The sequence below is a fragment of the Arachis hypogaea genome, chromosome 16, assembly GCF_003086295.3.
Source record: "Arachis hypogaea cultivar Tifrunner chromosome 16, arahy.Tifrunner.gnm2.J5K5, whole genome shotgun sequence".
Lineage (NCBI taxonomy): Eukaryota > Viridiplantae > Streptophyta > Magnoliopsida > Fabales > Fabaceae > Arachis > Arachis hypogaea.
In genome coordinates, this window is record NC_092051.1 from 98,736,551 (window position 1) to 98,759,543 (window position 22,993).

The following is a 22,993-nucleotide window of genomic DNA, read 5'->3' on the forward strand; positions in this document are numbered from 1 at the left end:
ACAGAAGATCCTTTCGGTAAAGTGGCTGTTAGTTGGATTGGGCCGTCTAATGTTTTGTAAGCCATAAATGACAAGGAATCTTACCTTCACGTTTGCTAACGCGGCTCCTATCGCATAATTCGAAGCATCACACATGATTTCAAAGGGTTAGTCCAATTGGTCTCGTACAATAGGGGCTTTGTCAATGTACTTAGTTGTCATATGCTTCCATCATGTCGTTCTCCTCAATTCGTGGTCTTTTTGTAGTATCGAGAGAGAGTAAGCACCTTGTAAAGCCTTATGAATATCGCGGTAGAATCCTGCTGTCCAAGAAGACGGACTCCCCTCGGAGAGGGGTAAGGAAACTAGATTACATTTATCTTTGCCGGATCTACGGAGACCTCCTGATACTTACTTTGCCATGATGCTCTAAAGTGCCGGAAAGTTGAGCGCTCGATCAATGATCTATGAAAACGTGCCGGTGGCATTGCATAGGCCATGGCATCGCTTGTAAGCATAGTTCAAGGGCAGTAATGTGTTTCTTGGTCTTCTAGAGCAATATGAATTTGAAGTATCGGAGTAGCCATCAAGAAACATAGTATGATTTACCGGCTAACCGGTCAAGCATTTGATCGATAAATGGTAGTGGAAAGTGGTCTTTTCTTGTGGCGCATTCAATCTTCGGTAGTCTATGCATACTCTCCAAGAATTCTGCACTCTTGTTGCTATAAGTTCACTCTGTGTGACTCGGGGCATAGACCCATTCACTATCCGAGATAGGATAGATGATGTCCGCCTCAAGTAGCTTGGTGACTTCTTTCTTTACCACCTCAAGAATAGTTGGTTGAGTCTCCTTTGAGGTTGTCGGACCGGTCTTGCTCCTTCTTCAAGAAATATGCGGTGCTCGCATACTTAGGGGCTTAATCCCACTAGATCCGCCAAACTCCACCCAATTGCCCTTTTGTTTTTCCTCAATACATTCAGCAATTTTTCTTCTTGTTGAGGAGTTAACTCTTGTGCAATTATCACGGGTAGCTTTTGGGCTTCATCAAGGTATGAATACCTTAAGTGAGGTGGTAGTGGCTTCAATTCCATCTTCTTGTCATTCCTTGAAGTTTGAGTTTCCGGATGGCTTGTATGATGTGTGGTATTTAGTTCGCTTGACTCTTCATTTGCCTCTTTGACCATGTATTTCTCATCTAATCTTGCAAGATGCACTTCGGCTACTATGTTATCGATTGGGTCACACCGAAATAGAGAATGATTCTCCGGTGGATGCTTCATTGCTTCCTCTAGGCTAAAGCTTACAATTCTTCCATCAATTTCAAATGAGTAGTTCCCCGAGTAAGCATCGGGCTTAAATCTAGAAGTTCTCAAGAAGGGCCTTCCAAGTAGGATAGAGGATGTTCTCTCGGTTTCGCTTGACGGCATTTCAAGACATAGAAGTCAATCGGAAATACCAACCCTTTTATGTTCACCAATACATCTTCCGCAACACCCGCTACGGTTATTATGCTTTTGTCCGCTAGGACAAATCTTGCCGTCGACCTTTTTAGTGGGGGCAAGTTCAATACCCGATAAACGGATAGCGGCATGATGCTAACACATGCTCCGAGGTCACACATACAATCTCTAAACTAAACTCCATTGACGGTGCAAGTGACCATACACGGGCCCGGGTCATCACACTTCTCCGGTAATGTTCCATCAAAGCGGAAATAGAACTCCCCAATGGGATGGTTTCCAATTCAAGAATTCTATCCTTGTTTATGCATAAATCTTTGAGGAATTTAGCATATCTAGGAACTTGATGGATGGCATCAAAGAGGGGGATGGTTACCTCAACTTTCTTGAACATTTCTACCATTTTAGGGTCGAGTTCCATGCGCTTTTTAGCTTTCTTTGCAAGTGTTGGAAATGGAAGTGGTTGAGCAATTCCTTCTTCCAAGGTTCTTTTGGTCTTGGGTGTCTCCCTTGTTGGTTGGGCTTCATCTTCAACTATGGCTTGTGGTGTCTCCTCTTCCACTACCTCCTCTTCCACTACCTCCTCCATATCTATTCTCTCTTCCTCTTGGGCGGTTGAGATAGGACTTGGGTCTTTTGCTTCCTTTTCTTTTAGTTGTGTACCGGATCTAAGGGTGATGGCATTGATGCCCCCTTTTGGATTTGGTTGAGGTTGAGAGGGAATGACACTTTGGATTGGGGGTTGAGGAGTAGAGGTCGATGGTGTGTCCATACGTGCAAGAAGAGCTTGTAGTGTAGAGGTGAGGCCGGTGAGGCCGGAAGCAAGTGTGTTTTGTAATTCCTTTTGGCCTTGGATGATGGTCCGGAGTGTTTCATCTTGGTTGGAGGGGTGGTTGCATATGTGAGTTGAGGAGTTTGTGATTGGTTGGGTGGTGGTCTTTGATGTGGTGGTTGGTATGTTTGGTAGTTTCTTTGTGAGTTTTGTTGGTTGTATGGTTGATTTTGGAAGTTGTATGGTCGGTTTTGTGAGAAATTTTGCGAGTTGTTGTTCCATCTTTGACCTCCTCCATTGTTGTTGTTATCCCTATTCCCTTGTTGATGATTGTCTTTCCAATTTTGATTATTGTGTCCACTACCTTGGTTGTAGCTTCCTCCTTGATAAGGGTGCCCTTGGTTAGGATTACCTCCTTGGTAGTACCCTTGATTAGGGCGGTCATAGAAATTATGGGTGGCCGCCAAAGTGTTGTCTTCTTGAAGGTTTGGGACTCATCCGTGTAGTGGAGTAGCAAGAGCAAATGCCACATACTCTTTGAGGGACCAATTGTTGTTGGTTGTGTTGTTGAGATGGTGGAGGTTGTTGTTGATATGATTGAGGTTGTTGTGGTTGTTGTTGATTCAATTGGAGTTGCCTCAAAAGGATGTCATCTCATTCAAGGATTGAGTTAGAGCGGTGGCTTCACTACTAGTTGATACCTCGTTCACGGTCCTTGGACGGTTGACTCTTCGCCTCATATGTTGATTGGATTCGGCTAAGTCAATAATGAGTTGCCATGCCTCCTCCCGGTTTTGTATTTGGACAAAGAACCATTGCTAGAAGTGTCCAAGAGGGTTCTATCTTGCTCTCGCATCCCTTGACATATGTATCCAAGCAATACTTGAGTGTCGAGCATGTGATTAGGGCATGCATCTAGTAGTTTGCGAAACCGTTCCCAATACTCATATAGTGGTTCCGTCTCACCTTGCACAATACAAGACATTTCTTTCCTTAGCCTATCCATCTTTTCCGGGGGCAAGAATTTATCCAAGAATCCCCTTCTAAGTAGGTCCCAATCGGATGTAACTTCACTAGAGAGAGTGTAGAACCATTCTTTGGCCTTGTCCTCAAGAGAGAAAGGGAAAGCAAACAACCATATAGCAACTTCATCGGACCCTTCCCGTCTAGTAGTTGAGCATATGCGGTGGAAGTCCTTGAGATGTCGAATAGGGTCTTGTGCGGGAAGCCCGTGAAACTTGGGTAGGAGGTTAATCAAAGCGGTCTTTAATTCAAAATTCGCATTCGAATTGGGGTGAGTTACATGGAGGGGTTGAAGGACATAATCCGGTGCACCCGCTTCCTTGATGGTAACTCTCCTTGGAGCATCCATAGTATTAGTACCTAAAACAAAAGAAGAATTGTTAGTGAGGTTGATGGGAGTATGATTAATGCCTTCTTTGAGTGACGGTTCAATGTTCACTTCTAGTAAGGTGGTTGAGGTGGTGAAAACCTCTTCACCTTATCCAAATCTTAGCTGCCTCCGAGCTTGTCTAATATGAAACAAAGTTCGTTCTATTTCCGGATCAAAAGGGGCTAAGCTCGGATTCGGTTGTGAACGCGTCATGCAATGAAGGAGAAATGGAATTCATTGTAACGATGAGAAGTTAATCAATTGAGCAATTTACAATGAAGTGCAACTATGTATATATATACATGCTTGATCCAAAACAATAACATGGCACACTAAGCAATTTCCCCGGCAACGGCGCCATTTTGACAAAAGGATTTTTGCCGGTATAGAAATTATCAAATGATCAATCGTAGTATAGTCTAAACCGACGCAAAATCCTTCATCAAACAAATCTACAATCTATATCCGAGAGTACTAGTCTCCCGAGTCGTTCTCCCTTGGAATTGCCAAAGTGTGCATCTCATTGATTTAGTAAGCTTTGTTGGAATTCTTTGAAGGGTTTAGCAAAGCTATGAAAAACAAACAATCAATTATCAAAAGACTTGGCTTAGGGTTGGCATTAGAAATCCTATCCTTATAGTCCATTCAATGGTGACAACAATTAGGCCTTGCTTCATTTAGTTATCCACTAGGTATAGAGGAAGGTCAAATGAAAGTAATCAACTTGAGTCACAAGTCCTAGCCTCACCTTATGGGAGTCTAGCTTTAGTGCACTCCAAGCCAACTAGCAATCCCTAATTCCAAATCAACTATTGATACACTATTCAACTTCTTCCAAAGACCAAACCCTATGCCAAGTGTGAGAATTCTACTCCATAGCTAGTGTTGTCATTTTATCAAACATGTGATGAGCAAGAAGGAAAGGCATAGTAAAATGAGAAGAAAAGTCAAATTGAAAGTATTGCAACACAAAGATCTAACAACAAGTCTCAAAGAGTAGCAATGAAAATCCAAAATAGAGATGGAATCCAAAATTACAAGTCGAATTCTAAATCTATGAGAATTGATCAATTGTATCTACTACTTGAAATTGGAGAAGAAAATCTATGACATGAACAAAGTGGAATGAGAATTGTAGTGGATCTCACCAAAAAGTCATTGAAAATTCAGAAATTAGAAGAGGATGAACACTAGTGAAGCTTGGAATCTCCCTCTTCTTCTCCCAAAAAGTGTAACTAACTCTCTCTTCTCTCCAAAAAAGGGAAAAATATCTAGATCTAGAAGAAATGAACTAAAAGTGTCCTTAACCCTTGTTCCTTTTGTCTTCTTAAGCTTTTCCCGCCAAGGTGCTTCTCTAAGAGTGGAATCCTCAACTGCCTCCACGCCTAAGTCACGTGACTTCTTTAAAAAATCATATTCGCAAATCGGCGCGCACGCGCAAGGCACGCGCACGCGCCGTTGAGACGTCTTGCAATGTGCGCGGAGGCGTGATGTACGCGTGCGCGCCCATGAAGATCCTGGCTTAGCCGCTTCTCAAGCCGGCTCTTGGCTTCGGCTCCACGTAGCCGTATCCGCACGGGCGCGCCAGGTGCGCGCACGCGCCTATGCGAAAATTCCCAAGGCTTAATCCTCATGCTTCCTTTCTTCGTACCCGTCTTCTTTCTCTCTTTCGGTCCATTCCTACTCTATATCCCGGAACCACTTAACACACAAGTCACGGCATCGAATGGCATCAAGAGAAGATTAGAGATGTATCTATTTTAGTGCAAAATAGGCATGTTTTCATTCATGAGGCAAAACTAGGGAAGGAATTCAAAATCTTGTATTTTCATATGGAAAATTTGTGGAATCATTGATAAAATCCCTGAAATCATCACAAGATAAATCCTCAAATTGGGGTTTGTTAACCTCCCCACACTTAGATTCTAGCATGTCCTCATGCTTAGAGAAATACAAAGAAACATAGAAGATCGAGGGATCGCAGAAGTATAGGACTCATGAAGTGCAACCTACTTATATGCATGCAACTACGACTAGTGCTACTATCCACTTGGTTGGGAACAAATTAGCCTTCTTAGGACATATGCGAGCATATGGGGCACGATGGTGGTCAAAGCATGGGACTTGCCACTTTCTAAGCATCAAATGCAATATGTGCAACCTTGCATGAGGAATGCTCGCGAGAGCCGGGAATCGAAGGATTGAGCTTCGAACCCTCACCGGAGGTGTTTTCACTCTAATCACTCGGTGTTTGGGGTTTATTCTCTCAATTCTCCCCTAATCATGCTTGCCAAGATTTGTTTTTCATCTAACAATCAACAATTATTCAATGCATGCATACACTTATCATGGGGTCTTTCCTTAGGTTGTAATGGGGTTAGGGTCAAGGTAGGGTCATATATGGCTAGTGGACTTAAGATTTGAATCTTTGATTAACTTAAACTTTCCCACCTAACCTATATAATGACCTATACAATTAGGTACTAACCTAACTACCCATTCCTCACTTTTCCACATACTCATGCATTTTTCTTTTCGTTTCACAATATTTATGCATTGATTCCTCTTGAGCTGCACTTTGGGGCATTTTGTCCCCTTTTCCTTTTTTCTCTCTTCTTTCTCTTTTTTTTGTATTATTATTTTTTTTTCTTTTCTTTTCTTTTGTTTTCTTTTGTTCTTTTGTTTTTCTTATTATTTTTTTTTCTATATACAAGAGCGTCAATGCATAAGATTTTACATTCGATCAATTCATGAATATGTACCCAATTCCCAATATTCCAATAATAATACAAAATACCCTTCTATTCACCCCATGCCCCAAGGTTCCCACACTTGAATGATACTCACACACACTAGTCTAAGCTAATCAAAGATCCAAATAAGGACTTTTATTGTTTTCCGCTTTAAGGCTTGTAATGTGCTAAATTAAGAACAAAGTGGGTTAATCGTAGGCTCAAGTTGGCTAACAACGGAGGATAGAGGGTACGGCCGTTTGGGTGAGTGAGCTAATGAAATGATGGCCTCAATCATATAAATGCATGAATGCGCCAAATAATGGACATAAAGAATCAAACAAATCAAAGATCACAATCATAGAGAGAGAATAATGCACACAAGAAGGAAAAATAAGTGGTTATAAGATGTAACCACACCATTAGGCTCAAATCTCACAAGCTTGTGTTCTTAACTCAAAACCATGTTCCCAAATATAATTCTCCATGCAACTTTGGCATCAAAGCATTTAAAATTTTGCAATGCCATGGTCGTCCCATAGTGTTGGTTTCCTAAGAGAGAATTTCATTGTTCCAACCAAGCGGACTTATCATGCGAATGTTGCTAACTAAAACCTAATCATGCAACCTATCCTAATTTATTCAGATTTATTTAGGTGTTACCTACGGAGATCGGTCGGTCGACCTCCCCACACTTAAAACTTAGCACGGTCCTCCGTGCTAGAGGTTAGGCGCAGTGGGTGGTGGAGCTCCGAGTGTGCCACATCTCCAATGCCATTGCTATCTCCGCTTGAAGTTGCGGTGGAGGTGGAGATATCGGGTTCCTCCATTGGCGGAGTGATCATGCTTAGAAGCCTCTTCACATGAGCATAGCGGCGTTGGTTACGCCTCTCATAACGGTCTACTTTGTTGTGAAGGTCTTCAAGGCGTTGGGCGGCCGGTTTTTGTGATGTAGATGAAGTGGTAGCGTGGCCAGTTGGTGCGGGTAGTTCAATGTCCATGGTGACTTCCGGAGGCTTGAGGCATCTCTTGGTCGGAATGATATCACCCTCAACCGGTATTGAGGTTCGCCTATCTTTAGTCTCCCGGTTGACACCGGCTTTCGCAACTAATGCCGTCACTAAAGCGGGGAATGGTAGATTTCCCTTGGCATGAATGCGCCCCATGGATTGGCGGATGGCATGCGGAACGTCGACTGGTTTCTCGGTCAAGATGCACCATATCAATAAGGCAAGCTCGGCGGTGATGGATGACCCATGTGTGCTTGGGAGCACGTAGTGAGCTAGAATTTGGGCCCATGCTGTGGCTTCTTGAGTGAGGTGGCGGACATCTAAACCCTTGGGTCTTCGCTTTATGGTTCCCCGAATCCAATATGCGTCGGGTAAAGCAATGACGCGGAGGATCGCGCTCCAATCGAATGTGCGGTCAACGCATGCAGCCAAGACTTCTTGGTAGGCGTCATACGCATCCGTTGACGGTGCAATCCCAAGGACTTCTCGGATGGTTTCCACGGTGACCGACACTTGTTTCCGGCGCACAAATATTGATGTGAGATGGGGTGAGTGGAAGTTGGAGTAGAATTCCACCACCCATGAGAGATTGGCCTCCGTAGGTTGCCTCAATAGGAATCTCGAATGCCTCTGGTCAATGTGTGGCATCACAATCGGACTGAGGTGAGCCGGTAAGACTAGGAGGGGTTCCGAATGGTAATTCCTTTCAATAATTCTGGAGTAAACAAGTTCGCAGTAGCGGTTGGGAAACTTGTTCGAATCCTTTGGAGGGTTGTCCTTCTCTAGAACGTCAACGGGGCCCTTAGTCTTCTTTAGGAGGGGCTTGGCCGTTAGTTCTTGGCGGGCTTTATTGGAAGCTGGCTTCTTGGGGCCTTTCCCGTTGTCCTTTTTGATAACCATCCTGTGGAAGCAAGAAAGGAAAATATCAAACCCAAAGAAGCGGAGATACATGAGCGCTATGTGATGAAAAGTTATGCCATAGAATATGGGTGTCTTAGTTACATGACAGCTGCAACATGTAACTAGGACAATGTGTGAAGCGCAAGGCAAAAAATTTTCTTGTGATGCAAGGGTAGTTTAGGCATGCAAGGAAGAAGCATGAGAAGCATACACCCTTAGGGACCATAAATGGGAGGCAAGCCAAGAAAATGGAAAGAATGGTTTGTGGAAAGTGGGGATGCACTCAAAAGTGGTTGGTGAGAGGCAATGTACTCACAATGAGTCCAAAATTTAAGTATGCCTTTCATCAAACACTTGGTGTGCATCCTTCAAGTAGTATGTGATTGTGTGAAAATGAGAGCAATGAAGCTTTCCACAATCCATTATTAATGATTATAGTGCATATTGATTGGAAGAAAATTAAGCAACACCATTCATCTACTTATGTAATGAGTTTGAGACCTAAGTGCTCATGAAGAGCAAAGAAGAAAGAAGGAAGTAACTAGAGAGGGGAGGAAGAGAGAAATAAAAGAAGAAGGAAGCCTACCTAAAAGATGGTGCAACTTAAATGAGTAAGAGCTACAAGAGATTAATGGACTAAGATGGAGCTTAGTATAATACCTTGTGAGATGGAGAAGGATGTGGAATAAGAAGAGAGGTGGAATGAGAATGAAGGGGTAAGTGTGTCCCTTTTATTTTTTAAGTCGTCGATCACCGGCGCGTGCGCGCGCGCTGCGCGCTCGCGCAGGGAGCGAGGTGAGCTAGGGGCGCACGCGCGCACAGGTCGCGTGCGCGCCCATACGCTTGGGCTGGGGGCACAGGGGTGGCATAGGGGTGGCCTAACTCTCTGGGAGAAGTACCAGAGATGGCTGCAGCGTGCTTTGGCGCGCGCGCGCACAGTGCGCGCGCGCGTCCTCGTAGTTGTGCCCCAGGCATGAAAGGGGCCTGGAGGGGGCTCAACTCTCTGTGAAATGGCCCAGAGAGGAGTGCAGAGTGGAAGGGCGCGTGCGCGGCGGTGGCGTGCACGCGCATTCCGCGCTTGCTTTGGATGGACGCGTGCGCGCCAGGTGCGCGCACGCGGCAATGGTGTTTGGGCTGGTGGCTTAGTGTAGGCATGAGAGAGGCTTAACTCTCTGTAGAATGTACTAGGGGGCAGCAAAGCAATCGGCGCGGACGCGCGCCATGCGCTTGCGCGTCGATTGGCGGATTATGCTCATGTGCGCGGACGCGCCATGTGCGCGCACGCGCAGAGGGGCGGGATTTTTCTAAATTTGCAAGTGGTTACACCATTTTCAACATTTCAAACCCCCCTTTTCCATACAGCCACTTAAGCACTATAGCAAATGAAGTCAATTAAAATGAAGGGGAGTTGTCATTAAAATCTAACTAACAAACATGAAGTCAAGTGTCTATGTACAAGTCTCAAAGGAAGATCTTACCATGGTGGGGTGTCTCCCACCTAACACTTTTGTTTAATGTCCTTAAGTTGGACTTTCAGCAGCTTATAGTGTTTATTCAAGAGTTGCATCCCTCAAGAGGAACACTTCAAATTCCTTGGCGTTCTTTCTTTGCTCACCATGATACAATTTAAGACGATGCCCGTTTACGTTGAAGATGTCCGGGCTTGATGGGTGGCGCAAGTGATAGACTCCATAAGGTTCTACTTTCTCCACTTGGTAGGGCCCATCCCACCTTGATCTAAGCTTTCCAGGTAGTAATCTCAACCTTGAATTGTAGAGAAGGACTAGGTCACCGGGTTAGAATTCTCTTCTCCTAATGTTCTTGTCATGGATGGCTTTCAACTTTTCCTTATAGAGTCGAGAGTTGTCATAAGCTTCCAATCTCATACATTCTAATTCAGCCAATTGAAGCTTTCTCTCTACTCCGGCCCCACCCAAGCTCATATTACACTCCTTTACGGCCCAATAAGCTTTATGTTCAATCTCTACCGGTAGGTGACATGCTTTGCCATATACAAGCCGGAAGGGGCTCATGCCAATGGGTGTCTTGTAAGCCGTTCGATAGGCCCACAGTGCATCGGAGAGTTTAGTGCTCCAATCTTTCCTATTCGGCTTTACAATTCTTTCCAACACATGCTTGATTTCCCGGTTAGAGACTTCGGCTTGGCCGTTTGTCTGAGGGTGGTAAGCCGTGGCGACTTTGTGGATGATGCCATATTTTCTCATGAGGCCATCTATTCTTTTGTTGCAAAAGTGGGATCCTTGGTCACTTATGATTGCTCTTGGGGCGCCAAAGCGACAAATGATATTGTTCCTCACAAAAGAATACACAACATTAGCGTCATCCGTTCGGGTGGGGATTGCCTCAACCCATTTTGACACATAATCGACGGCTAACAAGATGTAGAGAAAACCATTGGAGTTTGGAAATGGTCCCATGAAGTCGATTCCCCATACGTCAAAGATTTCGCAAAAAAGCATATTTTGTTGGGGAATTTCGTCCTTCTTGGAAATATCTCCAAACCTAATACATTGGGGACAAGATTTGCAGTAGAGAGAAGCATCTTTGAGAAGAGTTGGCCACCAAAATCCGCAATCAAGGATTTTTCTTGCCGTTCTTTGGGGCCCATAGTGACCACCTCCTTCGGAAGCATGGCAAGCATCCAAGATTGCTTGGAATTCGGTTTGAGGTATGCACCGTCGCACTATTTGGTCCGCTCCACACCTCCACATATAGGGGTCATCCCAAATATAGTACTTGGATTCGCTTTTCAGCTTATCCTTTTGGTGTTTGTTGAGATTGGGAGGGAAAGTGCGTGAAACCAAATAGTTTGCTATTGGGGCATACCAAGGAACCACTTCCGAGATTGCATGCAAAGAATCTAAAGGAAAGGAATCATTGATAGGAGTGGTGTCGCCTTTTGTGTGTTCGAGGCGACTTAAATGGTCCGCCACTAGGTTTTGGGCACCGCTCCTATCTTTGATTTCCAAGTCAAATTCTTGTAATAAGAGCACCCAACGAATTAATCTCAGTTTGGATTCCTTTTTTGCCAACAAGTACTTTAGTGCCGCGTGATCCGAGTACACTACTACCTTGGAACCAAGAAGATAGGCCCGGAACTTGTCCAAAGCAAAAACAATAGCTAGAAGTTCCTTTTCGGTAGTGGTGTAGTTGGATTGGGCTCCGTCTAATGTTTTGGAAGCATAAGCTATGACATATGGAATCTTACCTTCGCGTTGTGCTAACGCGGCTCCTATCGCATAATTCGAAGCATCACACATGATTTCAAAGGGTTGAGTCCAATTGGGTCCTCGTACAATAGGGGCTTGTGTCAATGCTACCTTGAGTTTGTCATATGCTTCCATGCTTTCCTTGCTCATCTCAAATTCGGTGTCTTTTTGTAATAATCGAGAGAGAGGTAAGGCTACCTTGCTAAAGTCCTTAATGAATCTCCGGTAGAATCCTGCATGTCCAAGAAAAGAACGGACTTCCCTCTCGGAGGAGGGGTAAGGTAAACTAGATATGACATTTATCTTTGCCGGATCTACGGAGATGCCTTCCTTTGATACTATGTGTCCCAAAACAATGCCTTGTTTGACCATGAAATGACATTTTTCAAAATTTAAGACAAGGTTTGTTTTGGTGCATCTCTCTAAGACTTTTTCAAGGTTACCTAAGCAATGCTCAAATGACTCACCATACACGCTAAAATCATCCATGAAAACTTCCATCGATTGCTCTAGAAAGTCCGCAAATAGGCTCATCATGCATCTTTGAAACGTTGCCGGTGCATTGCATAGGCCAAATGGCATACGCTTGTAAGCATACGTTCCAAAGGGGCAGGTAAATGTAGTTTTTTCTTGGTCTTCTAGAGCAATATGAATTTGGAAGTATCCGGAGTAGCCATCAAGAAAACAATAGTATGATTTACCGACTAACCGGTCAAGCATTTGATCGATAAATGGTAGTGGAAAGTGGTCTTTTCTTGTGGCCGCATTCAATCTTCGGTAGTCTATGCATACTCTCCAAGAATTCTGCACTCTTGTTGCTATAAGTTCACCACTTTCATTTTTGATGGTTGTCACTCCGGACTTCTTTGGCACTACTTGGACCGGGCTTACCCATTCACTATCCGAGATAGGATAGATGATGTCCGCCTCAAGTAGCTTGGTGACTTCTTTCTTTACCACCTCAAGAATAGTTGGGTTGAGTCTCCTTTGAGGTTGTCGGACCGGTCTTGCTCCTTCTTCAAGAAATATGCGGTGCTCGCATACTTAGGGGCTTATTCCCACTAGATCCGCCAAACTCCACCCAATTGCCCTTTTGTTTTTCCTCAATACATTCAGCAATTTTTCTTCTTGTTGAGGAGTTAACTCTTGTGCAATTATCACGGGTAGCTTTTGGGCTTCATCAAGGTATGAATACCTTAAGTGAGGTGGTAGTGGCTTCAATTCCATCTTCTTGTCATTCCTTGAAGTTTGAGTTTCCGGATGGCTTGTATGATGTGTGGTATTTAGTTCGCTTGACTCTTCATTTGCCTCTTCGACCATGTACTTCTCATCTAATCTTGCAAGATGCACTTCGGCTACTATGTTATCGATTGGGTCACACCGAAATAGAGAATGATTCTCCGGTGGATGCTTCATTGCTTCCTCTAGGCTAAAGCTTACAATTCTTCCATCAATTTCAAATGAGTAGTTCCCCGAGTAAGCATCAAGCTTAAATCTAGAAGTTCTCAAGAAGGGCCTTCCAAGTAGGATAGAGGATGCTCTCTCGGTTTCGCTTGACGGCATTTCAAGGACATAGAAGTCAATCGGAAATACCAACCCTTTTATGTTCACCAATACATCTTCCGCAACACCCGCTACGGTTATTATGCTTTTGTCCGCTAGGACAAATCTTGCCGTCGACCTTTTTAGTGGGGGCAAGTTCAATACCCGATAAACGGATAGCGGCATGATGCTAACACATGCTCCGAGGTCACACATACAATCTCTAAACTGAACTCCATTGACGGTGCAAGTGACCATACAAGGGCCCGGGTCATCACACTTCTCCGGTAATGTTCCCATCAAAGCGGAAATAGAACTCCCCAATGGGATGGTTTCCAATTCAAGAATTCTATCCTTGTTTATGCATAAATCTTTGAGGAATTTAGCATATCTAGGAACTTGATGGATGGCATCAAAGAGGGGGATGGTTACCTCAACTTTCTTGAACATTTCTACCATTTTATGGTCGAGTTCCATGCGCTTTTTAGCTTTCTTTGCAAGTGTTAGAAATGGAAGTGGTTGAGCAATTCCTTCTTCCAAGGTTCTTTTGGTCTTTGGTGTCTCCCTTGTTGGTTGGGCTTCATCTTCAACTATGGCTTGTGGTGTCTCCTCTTCCACTACCTCCTCTTCCACTACCTCCTCTATATCTATTCTCTCTTCCTCTTGGGCGGTTGAGATAGGACTTGGGTCCTTTGCTTCCTTTTCTTTTAGTTGTGTACCGGATCTAAGGGTGATGGCATTGATTCCCCCTTTTGGATTTGGTTGAGGTTGAGAGGGAATGACACTTTGGATTGGGGGTTGAGGAGTAGAGGTCGATGGTGTGTCCATACGTGCAAGAAGAGCTTGTAGTGTAGAGGTGAGACCGGTGAGGCCGGAAGCAAGTGTGTTTTGTAGTTCCTTTTGGCCTTGGATGATGGTCCGGAGTGTTTCGTCTTGGTTGGAGGGGGTGGTTGCATATGTGAGTTGAGGGGCTTGTGATTGGTTGGGTGGTGGTCTTTGATGCGGTGGTTGGTATGTTTGGTAGTTTCTTTGTGAGTTTTGTTGGTTGTATGGTTGATTTTGGAAGTTGTATGGTCGGTTTTGTGAGAAATTTTGCGAGTTGTTGTTCCATCTTTGACCTCCTCCATTGTTGTTGTTATCCCTATTCCCTTGTTGATGATTGTCTTTCCAATTTTGATTATTGTGTCCACTACCTTGGTTGTAGCCTCCTCCTTGATAAGGGTGTCCTTGGTTAGGATTACCTCCTTGGTAGTATCCTTGATTAGGGCGGTCATAGAAATTATGGGTGGCCGCCAAAGTGTTGTCTTCTTGAAGGTTTGGGCACTCATCCGTGTAGTGGGAGTAGCAAGAGCAAATGCCACATACTCTTTGAGGGACCAATTGTTGTTGGTTGTGTTGTTGAGATGGTGGAGGTTGTTGTTGATATGATTGAGGTTGTTGTGGTTGTTGTTGATTCAATTGGAGTTGCCTCAAAACGGATGTCATCTCATTCAAGGATTGAGTTAGAACGGTGGCTTCACTACTAGTTGATACCTCGTTCACGGTCCTTGGACGGTTGACTCTTCGCCTCATATGTTGATTGGATTCGGCTAAGTCAATAATGAGTTGCCATGCCTCCTCCGCGGTTTTGTATTTGGACAAAGAACCATTGCTAGAAGTGTCCAAGAACCATTGCTAGAACCATTGCTCTCGCATCCCTTGACATATGTATCCAAGCAATACTTGAGTGTCGAGCATGTGATTAGGGCATGCATCTAGTAGTTTGCGAAACCGTTCCCAATACTCATATAGTGGTTCCGTCTCACCTTGCACAATACAAGACATTTCTTTCCTTAGCCTATCCATCTTTTTCGGGGGCAAGAATTTATCCAAGAATCCCCTTCTAAGTAGGTCCCAATCGGATGTAACTTCACTAGAGAGAGTGTAGAACCATTCTTTGGCCTTGTCCTCAAGAGAGAAAGGGAAAGCAAACAACCATATAGCAACTTCATCGGACCCTTCCCGTCTAGTAGTTGAGCATATGCGGTGGAAGTCCTTGAGATGTCGAATAGGGTCTTGCGTGGGAAGCCCGTGAAACTTGGGTAGGAGGTTAATCAAAGCGGTCTTTAATTCAAAATTCGTATTCAAATTGGGGTGAGTTACATGGAGGGGTTGAAGGACATAATCCGGTGCACCCGCTTCCTTGATGGTAACTCTCCTTGGAGCATCCATAGTATTAGTACCTAAAACAAAAGAAGAATTGTTAGTGAGGTTGATGGGAGTATGATTAATGCCTTCTTTGAGTGACGGTTCAATGTTCACTTCTAGTAAGGTGGTTGAGGTGGTGAAAACCTCTTCACCTTTTCCAAATCTTAGCCGCCTCCGAGCTTGTCTAATATGAAACAAAGTTCGTTCTATTTCCGGATCAAAAGGGGCTAAGCTCGGATTCGGTTGTGAACGCGTCATGCAATGAAGGAGAAATGGAATTCATTGTAACGATGAGAAGTTAATCAATTGAGCAATTTACAATGAAGTGCAACTATGTATATATATACATGCTTGATCCAAAACAATAACATGGCACACTAAGCAATTTCCCCGGCAACGGCGCCATTTTGACAAAAGGATTTTGCGTCGGTTTAGACTATACTACGATTGATCATTTGATAATTTCTATACCGGCAAAAATCCTTTTGTCAAAATGGCGCCGTTGCCGGGGAAATTGCTTAGTGTGCCATGTTATTGTTTTGGATCAAGCATGTATATATATACATAGTTGCACTTCATTGTAAATTGCTCAATTGATTAACTTCTCATCGTTACAATGAATTCCATTTCTCCTTCATTGCATGACGCGTTCACAACCGAATCCGAGCTTAGCCCCTTTTGATCCGGAAATAGAACGAACTTTGTTTCATATTAGACAAGCTCGGAGGCGGCTAAGATTTGGAAAAGGTGAAGAGGTTTTCACCACCTCAACCACCTTACTAGAAGTGAACATTGAACCGTCACTCAAAGAAGGCATTAATCATACTCCCATCAACCTCACTAACAATTCTTCTTTTGTTTTAGGTACTAATACTATGGATGCTCCAAGGAGAGTTACCATCAAGGAAGCGGGTGCACCGGATTATGTCCTTCAACCCCTCCATGTAACTCACCCCAATTTGAATGCGAATTTTGAATTAAAGACCGCTTTGATTAACCTCCTACCCAAGCTTCACGGGCTTCCCGCACAAGACCCTATTCGACATCTCAAGGACTTCCACCGCATATGCTCAACTACTAGACGGGAAGGGTCCGATGAAGTTGCTATATGGTTGTTTGCTTTCCCTTTCTCTCTTGAGGACAAGGCCAAAGAATGGTTCTACACTCTCTCTAGTGAAGTTACATCCGATTGGGACCTACTTAGAAGGGGATTCTTGGATAAATTCTTGCCCCCGGAAAAGATGGATAGGCTAAGGAAAGAAATGTCTTGTATTGTGCAAGGTGAGACGGAACCACTATATGAGTATTGGGAACGGTTTCGCAAACTACTAGATGCATGCCCTAATCACATGCTCGACACTCAAGTATTGCTTGGATACATATGTCAAGGGATGCGAGAGCAAGATAGAACCCTCTTGGACACTTCTAGCAATGGTTCTTTGTCCAAATACAAAACCGCGGAGGAGGCATGGCAACTCATTATTGACTTAGCCGAATCCAATCAACATATAAGGCGAAGAGTCAACCGTCCAAGGACCGTGAACGAGGTATCAACTAGTAGTGAAGCCACCGCTCTAACTCAATCCTTGAATGAGATGACATCCGTTTTGAGGCAACTCCAATTGAATCAACAACAACCACAACAACCTCAATCATATCAACAACAACCTCCACCATCTCAACAACACAACCAACAACAATTGGTCCCTCAAAGAGTATGTGGTATTTGCTCTTGCTACTCTCACTACACGGATGAGTGCCCAAACCTTCAAGAAGACAACACTTTGGCGGCCACCCATAATTTCTATGACCGCCCTAATCAAGGGTACTACCAAGGAGGTAATCCTAACCAAGGGCACCCTTATCAAGGAGGAAGCTACAACCAAGGTAGTGGACACAATAATCAAAATTGGAAAGACAATCATCAACAAGGGAATAGGGATAACAACAACAATGGAGGAGGTCAAAGATGGAACAACAACTCGCAAAATTTCTCACAAAATCGACCATACAACTTCCAAAATCAACCATACAACCAACAAAACTCACAAAGAAACTACCAAACATACCAACCACCGCATCAAAGACCACCACCCAACCAATCACAATCCCCTCAACTCACATATGCAACCACCCCCTCCAACCAAGACGAAACACTCCGGACCATCATCCAAGGCCAAAAAGAACTACAAAACACACTTGCTTCCGGCCTCACCGGCCTCACCTCTACACTACAAGCTCTTCTTGTACGTATGGACACACCATCGACCTCTACTCCTCAACCCCCAATCCAAAGTGTCATTCCCTCTCAACCTCAACCAAATCCAAAAGGGGGCATCAATGCCATCACCCTTAGATCTGGTACACAACTAAAAGAAAAGGAAGCAAAGGACCCAAGTCCTATCTCAACCGCCCAAGAGGAAGAGAGAATAGATATAGAGGAGGTAGTGGAAGAGGAGGTAGTGGAAGAGGAGACACCATAAGCCATAGTTGAAGATGAAGCCCAACCAACAAGGGAGACACCCAAGACCAAAAGAACCTTGGAAGAAGGAATTGCTCAACCACTTCCATTTCCAACACTTGCAAAGAAAGCTAAAAAGCGCATGGAACTCGACCCTAAAATGGTAGAAATGTTCAAGAAAGTTGAGGTAACCATCCCCCTCTTTGATGCCATCCATCAAGTTCCTAGATATGCTAAATTCCTCAAAGATTTATGCATAAACAAGGATAGAATTCTTGAATTGGAAATTATCCCATTGGGGAGTTCTATTTCCGCTTTGATGGGAACATTACCGGAGAAGTGTGATGACCCGGGCCCTTGTATGGTCACTTGCACCGTCAATGGAGTTCAGTTTAGAGATTGTATATGTGACCTCGGAGCATGTGTTAGCATCATGCCGCTATCCGTTTATCGGGTATTGAACTTGCCCCCACTAAAAAGGTCGACGGCAAGATTCGTCCTAGCGGACAAAAGCATAATAACCGTAGCGGGTGTTGCGGAAGATGTATTGGTGAACATAAAAGGGTTGGTATTTCCGATTGACTTCTATGTCCTTGAAATGCCGTCAAGCGAAACCGAGAGAGCATTCTCTATCCTACTTGGAAGGCCCTTCTTGAGAACTTCTAGATTTAAGCTTGATGCTTACTCGGGGAACTACTCATTTGAAATTGATGGAAGAATTGTAAGCTTTAGCCTAGAGGAAGCAATAAAGCATCCACCGGAGAATCATTCTCTATTTCGGTGTGACCCAATCGATAACATAGTAGCCGAAGTGCATCTTGCAAGATTAGATGAGAAGTACATGGTCGAAGAGGCAAATGAAGAGTCAAGCGAACTACATACCACACATCATACAAGCCATCCGGAGACTCAAACTTCAAGAAATGACAAGAAGATGGAATTGAAGCCACTACCACCTCACTTAAGGTATTCATACCTTGATGAAGCCCAAAAGCTACCCGTGATAATTGCACAAGAGTTAACTCCTCAACAAGAAGAAAAATTGCTGAATGTATTGAGGAAAAACAAAAGGGCAATTGGGTGGAGTTTGGCGGATCTAGTGGGAATAAGCCCCCAAGTATGTGAGCACCGCATATTTCTTGAAGAAGGAGCAAGACCGGTCCGACAACCTCAAAGGAGACTCAACCCAACCATTCTTGAGGTGGTAAAGAAAGAAGTCACTAAGCTACTTGAGGCGGACATCATCTATCCTATCTCGGATAGCGAATGGGTAAGCCCGGTCCAAGTAGTGCCAAAGAAGTCCGGAGTGACAACAATCAAAAACGAAAGTGGTGAACTTATAGCAACAAGAGTGCAGAATTCTTGGAGAGTATGCATAGACTACCGAAGATTGAATGCGGCCACAAGAAAAGACCACTTTCCACTACCATTTATCGATCAAATGCTTGACCGGTTAGCCGGTAAATCATACTATTGTTTTCTTGATGGCTACTCCGGATACTTCCAAATTCATATTGCTCTAGAAGACCAAGAAAAAACCACATTTACTTGCCCCTTTGGAACGTATGCTTACAAGCGTATGCCATTTGGCCTATGCAATGCACCGGCAACGTTTCAAAGATGCATGATGAGCCTATTTGCGGACTTTCTAGAGCAATCGATGGAAGTTTTCATGGATGATTTTAGCGTGTATGGTGAGTCATTTGAGCATTGCTTAGGTAACCTTGAAAAAGTCTTAGAGAGATGCACCAAAACAAACCTTGTCTTAAATTTTGAAAAATGTCATTTCATGGTCAAACAAGGCATTGTTTTGGGACACATAGTATCAAAGGAAGGCATCTCCGTAGATCCGGCAAAGATAAATGTCATATCTAGTTTACCTTACCCCTCCTCCGAGAGGGAAGTCCGCTCTTTTCTTGGACATGCAGGATTCTACCGGAGATTCATTAAGGACTTTAGCAAGGTAGCCTTACCTCTCTCTCGATTACTACAAAAAGACACCGAATTTGAGATGAGCAAGGAAAGCATGGAAGCATATGACAAACTCAAGGTAGCATTGACACAAGCCCCTATTGTACGAGGACCCAATTGGACTCAACCCTTTGAAATCATGTGTGATGCTTCGAATTATGCGATAGGAGCCGCGTTAGCACAATGCAAAGGTAAGATTCCCTATGTCATAGCTTATGCTTCCAAAACAGTAGACGGAGCCCAATCCAACTACACCACTACCGAAAAGGAACTTCTAGCTATTGTTTTTGCTTTGGACAAGTTCCGGGCCTATCTTCTTGGTTCCAAGGTAGTAGTGTACTCGGATCACGCGGCACTAAAGTACTTGTTGGCAAAAAAGGAATCCAAACCGAGATTAATTCGTTGGGTGCTCTTATTACAAGAATTTGACTTGGAAATCAAAGATAGGAGCGGTGCCCGAAACCTAGTGGCGGACCATTTAAGTCGCCTCGAACACACAAAAGGCGACACCACTCCTATCAATGATTCCTTTCCTTTAGATGCTTTGCATGCAATCTCGGAAGTGGTTCCTTGGTATGCCCCAATAGCAAACTATTTGGTTTCACGCACTTTCCCTCCCAATCTCAACAAACACCAAAAGGATAAGCTGAAATGCGAATCCAAGTACTATATTTGGGATGACCCCTATATGTGGAGGTGTGGAGCGGACCAAATAGTGCGACGGTGCATACCTCAAACCGAATTCCAAGCAATCTTGGACGCTTGCCATGCTTCCGAAGGAGGTGGTCACTATGGGCCCCAAAGAACGGCAAGAAAAATCCTTGATTGCGGATTTTGGTGGCCAACTCTTCTCAAAGATGCTTCTCTCTACTGCAAATCTTGTCCCCAATGTATTAGGTTTGGAGATATTTCCAAGAAGGACGAAATTCCCCAACAAAATATGCTTTTTTGCGAAATCTTTGACGTATGGGGAATCGACTTCATGGGACCATTTCCAAACTCCAATGGTTTTCTCTACATCTTGTTAGCCGTCGATTATGTGTCAAAATGGGTTGAGGCAATCCCCACCCGAACGGATGACGCTAATGTTGTGTATTCTTTTGTGAGGAACAATATTATTTGTCGCTTTGGCGCCCCAAGAGCAATCATAAGTGACCAAGGATCCCACTTTTGCAACAAAAGAATAGATGGCCTCATGAGAAAATATGGCATCATCCACAAAGTCGCCACGGCTTACCACCCTCAGACAAACGGCCAAGCCGAAGTCTCTAACCGGGAAATCAAGCATGTGTTGGAAAGAATTGTAAAGCCGAATAGGAAAGATTGGAGCACTAAACTCTCCGATGCACTGTGGGCCTATCGAACGGCTTACAAGACACCCATTGGATTTTGCGTCGGTTTAGACTATACTACGATTGATCATTTGATAATTTCTATACCGGCAAAAATTTTCTTGTCAAAATAAACTAACAACTTTAAAAGGCTCTTGGAAAGGTATGAAAATTAGAAGTCCTATCCTAGTTATCCTTCATCAAACAAATCTACAATCTATATCCGAGAGTACTAGTCTCCCGAGTCGTTCTCCCTTGGAATTGCCAAAGTGTGCATCTCATTGATTTAGTAAGCTTTGTTGGAATTCTTTGAAGGGTTTAGCAAAGCTATGAAAAACAAACAATCAATTATCAAAAGACTTGGCTTAGGGTTGGCATTAGAAATCCTATCCTTATAGTCCATTCAATGTTGACAACAATTAGGCCTTGCTTCATTTAGTTATCCCCTAGGTATAGAGGAAGGTCAAATGAAAGTAATCAACTTGAGTCACAAGTCCTAGCCTCACCTTATGGGAGTCTAGCTTTAGTGCACTCCAAGCCAACTAGCAATCCCTAATTCCAAATCAACTATTGATACACTATTCAACTTCTTCCAAAGACCAAACCCTATGCCAAGTGTGAGAATTCTACTCCATAGCTAGTGTTGTCATTTTATCAAACATGTGATGAGCAAGAAGGAAAGGCATAGTAAAATGAGAAGAAAAGTCAAATTGAAAGTATTGCAACACAAAGATCTAACAACAAGTTTCAAAGAGTAGCAATGAAAATCCAAAATAGAGATGGAATCCAAAATTACAAGTCGAATTCTAAATCTATGAGAATTGATCAATTGTATCTACTACTTGAAATTGGAGAAGGAAATCTATGACATGAACAAAGTGGAATGAGAATTGTAGTGGATCTCACCAAAAAGTCATTGAAAATTCAGAAATTAGAAGAGGATGAACCCTAGTGAAGCTTGGAATCTCCTTCTTCTTCTCCCAAAAAGTGTAACTAACTCTCTCTTCTCTCCAAAAAAGGGAAAAATATCTAGATCTAGAAGAAATGAACTAAAAGTGTCCTTAACCCTTGTTCCTTTTGTCTTCTTAAGCTTTTCCCGCCAAGGTGCTTCTCTAAGAGTGGAATCCTCAACTGCCTCCACGCCTAAGTCACGTGACTTCTTTAAAAAATCATATTCGCAAATCGGCGCGCACACGCAAGGCACGCGCACGCGCCGTTGAGACGTCTTGCAATGTGCGCGGAGGCGTGATGTACGCGTGCGCGCCCATGAAGATCCTGGCTTAGCCGCTTCTCAAGCCGGCTCTTGGCTTCGGCTCCACGTAGCCGTATCCGCGCGGGCGCACCAGGTGCGTGCACGCGCCTATGCGAAAATTCCCAAGGCTTAATCCTCATGCTTCCTTTCTTCGTACCCGTCTTCTTTCTCTCTTTCGGTCCTCATTCCCACACTTAGATTCTAGCATGTCCTCATGCTTAGAGAAATACAAAGAAACATAGAAGATCGAGGGATCGCAGAAGTATAGGACTCATGAAGTGCAACCTACTTATATGCATGCAACTACGACTAGTGCTACTATCCACTTGGTTGGGAACAAATTAGCCTTCTTAGGACATATGCGAGCATATGGGGCACGATGGTGGTCAAAGCATGGGACTTGCCACTTTCTAAGCATCAAATGCAATATGTGCAACCTTGCATGAGGAATGCTCGCGAGAGCCGGGAATCGAAGGATTGAGCTTCGAACCCTCACTGGAGGTGTTTTCACTCTAATCACTCGGTGTTTGGGGTTTATTCTCTCAATTCTCCCCTAATCATGCTTGCCAAGATTTGTTTTTCATCTAACAATCAACAATTATTCAATGCATGCATACACTTATCATGGAGTCTTTCCTTAGGTTGTAATGGGGTTAGGGTCAAGGTAGGGTCATATATGGCTAGTGGACTTAAGATTTGAATCTTTGATTAACTTAAACTTTCCCACCTAACCTATATAATGACCTATACAATTAGGTACTAACCTAAC